Source organism: Condylostylus longicornis, unplaced genomic scaffold, assembly GCF_029603195.1.
Source record: "Condylostylus longicornis isolate FDR11 unplaced genomic scaffold, ASM2960319v2 ptg000010l, whole genome shotgun sequence".
Classification (NCBI taxonomy): domain Eukaryota; kingdom Metazoa; phylum Arthropoda; class Insecta; order Diptera; family Dolichopodidae; genus Condylostylus; species Condylostylus longicornis.
In genome coordinates this window covers 7,407,799-7,411,515 of record NW_026577979.1, presented here as the reverse complement: position 1 = coordinate 7,411,515, position 3,717 = coordinate 7,407,799, and positions in this window count along the sequence as shown.

Here is a 3,717-nt window from a genome sequence, read left to right as displayed (position 1 = left end):
CATTGACGTCAGCTGTTCTTAAAAAATAATAAAATAAAAATTTGAAGTAAGTTAAGCTAGCAACATTTGTTCAACGTGGATTGTTATGAAACAATATTTCAATAAAGTGTTGACGAGTTAAGAAAACTAAAAAGCAGTAGATTTTTGTGTAGGTAGAGAATAATATTAGTGTTATGTAGAATAAATATATAAAATGACTTCCTACACATTATATAAAGCTAATAAGGCTTCTAAAGTAAAAATTTTAAGAAACTGTATACATAGCAAGAGAAATATGTAGCTCTTAAAATATGTACATATTATATATGTACGTACCTGTATGTATAAATAATCTGAAATCGAAAAGTAATTTCAAATACTTGTAATACATATGCTAATCTGTAAAACTATTAATTGTTATTGCAAGATATTTTAAGAAAATTAAACGTTATTGAGGCAGCTTGAAATTCAGTTTGAATAAACATGACATTTTTAGAAAAAAGATGAACGGAACTAAAACATGTGTTACAGACGTTTTTTTTTTATTGGTCAGATTTTCTTAAAATTTTATACATTATGTAAGCTACGAAAAACCGTTTAAATTTTTGTGACCATCGGGTGTCAGCAATTAAACTTGGACTATTGGAAATTTACATTTTTGTGCATATGCTTAAAGAGAAATTATCAACTAATTTACTTGAAATTTAATACTTTGGGTTTTAAAACAATCAACTTATAATTTTTTTGAGAATATCAGGGCACGGAAACCGAACTAGGGGCCGATTTAACATTTTTTACCATATTGTTATCAAAAAAAACTAATTGACGGAATTTCTTGAAATTTAATATTTCAGTTTGTTTGCTACAGAAAGTCACTAAGGAACTTTTCAGGGAATTTACATGGCTTAAATTTGTAGAAATGGAAAATGAAAGCTTGCTACCTTGCAATACATAAATAAATATTGAAATGGAAATGGTATATCGTTACAGTGTACAACATAACAGATTAAAATGATTTAGTGTTTAAGAATTGTAAAACACAAAATTTGTGAACTATATTAAAAAAAGAAACATCGCAATATTTTGAAATCTTATATTTCAACAAAATTTTTATTGTTGTGATTTATTTAATCTTTTTTTTTATTTTATTTTGTTATAGTTTTAGAATTACATAACTAAAATATTGTTCTCATTTTATTTTTTATTAATTATATAGTGTTTTTAATATAATATAATTTATAATGTTTTAAAATATACATTATTTTCATGTTTAATAAATAACAGTATGTTTTTATTATTATTATTATTAATATTATTATTATTATTTTTATTAATAATAATGCTGTTTTTATATAAGTACCTCACTTTTTTTTTATTTAATTATCAATTTAAAATGTTATTTTTTTTTTGTTTTTTTTTTTCTTTTTTGAAATTATAAAGGAGCAAAAGCGGCAGTAACATTTTGTGTATATTGAAAAATTGAAACTTAATTTTAATGGTATAGATTTTAAATTAATTAATTTATTATATGTATATATGTATATGTATATATAGATTTTATATTAATATTAATAATATGTGTATATTGAAATTAATTTTTGATAATTGAAACAAACTTAAAATGTAATGTATTTTTTTCTTAAACATATAATAATATTGTAAGAATATTATGTTTTTGTATATGTTCCGGTATATAATTCAATTTCTGTACTTGTATCATTTAATGTGAATGTTTTAGTATATAAATACATATAATAATGCTACATTATATGAATTAATAATGTTACATTATATAATTTTTACTGGCAATTTATATATGGGTATTTAAATAATTGCAGCTTAACTGTTTACCATTAAGTTTAAAAAATAAGCTTTGTTGATTATGTATATAAATTCATAATATCTTATGTCAAATCGTATTAGATAAAGACTCACAAAACTTAAACCAGAACATGTTATACTTACAAATGAATGTGAGAAAATTTAATTAATATTTTTTAAAAATACACATGTTTTACAAGATAATTGTGCGTAACGAAAAAAAAGTATGTTCCACGACTTCAAAATTACCATAATCAAAATTATCAGGTTAACATTTAGTATAATTCCAAAAATTTTAAGACAAAAAGAAAAACGATAAGTTACTCAAGTTCTGTCGTAGAGGCTTTTTTTCGACATTTCTGTTTTTAATAATATTATGTAAATTAACCAATTAACAATTAACCCAAACTGCCAGTATAATCATAATATCTCACTTCAAAATTGCAATGATACAATATAATATATATATATAATTCAGTATGTATACGAGCTGCATTAATTTGTAACGAGTTATATTGTGTATTAATAACGTTTCAATGCAATTTGGAAACTAGAAAATTTTATACAAGAGTTGTGTATCCATGACTTCAAAATTATAAAGTAATATTTTGCAATTTCTAAAAAATTCAGCAATTATATTTTACCATCTCTAACACTGAATTGTATAATTTGAAGTTACGGTATTATATATATATATTACTTTATATAATAGTATATATACATATCATAATATAATATTTAATATTTTTAGTTTTTAAATAAAAGTTATTCTTTTTTTTTAATTTACATGTTTTTTTTATTTTAGATTTTCTTCTGATTTAGTTATATTGTTTTTTTTTTTGGTTATTTGTTTCTTTTGTTTTTTTTTTCTATTATCTTTTCTAAATTTATACAAATATTTTAAATTATACAATTGACTTATGTGATAATTTTTTTGAAAATAATACTGTACATATTTAATATACATATAAATATATAATATAATTTTGTATATAATGCTTAAAGTTAAGTACATGTTATTATTATTGTTATTACATATTTATTTTTTATATTAGCCGATATGTGATTACTGAAATATAGTATATAAATTATATACATACATGTATATAATATAAATTTTAAATAATATGTTTTTGTAATGCATACAATCATATTGGAATCGAAATATGTGTACAAATATAAAATAAATATTTTAAAATTATATAGTACCTATATATAATTATATAATATTGTGTAGTTCTCTCTTACATAATAATATAACCTTTGATTTTTCTTTGGTTTTTTTTCTTGTTTCTTATTTCTTATGCAATTATTATCATATTAATTTTGAGTTCTTTTTAATGATAATTGTTTTGTTTTTTTTTTTTTTTAATTTTGGTTACGTTCTTTTATTTCTGTGTAAATTAGTGATTCAAAATCTTTTATAAGATCTGATTTTATATACATACATATTAAAAAGGATAGTAATATAATTTTTTGTATATATAGCTTATATATTTATTTATATTTTGTATTAGTTATTTATTTTGCTATTTTTAATATTATGTATATATAGTTTTGAAACCAAAGTGATTTATTATTGAATTAATTTTTTGGTACTTACTAAAGATTTTAAAATATGTTTTTGCCCCATTATAGTCATTAAAATTTGATTGAAATGAACTCTAAAAATTAATATATACTTGTATTTATAATTATATAAAAAATATATGAAATTACAGGCATATCTCGTTTAACGCTCATGATGCGTTCCTAGAAGTTGAGCGTTAACAGAAACAGCGTTAAAAGAGGCTCCTTTTACACTAAAATATAGGGTTATGTTACTACTCGTACCAACTTTTTTTGGTACTTTTTCAAGCCAAAAATAATAAGATCGTATATATTTTTATTTTGAAAAAAATTTAATTTCATTTATAC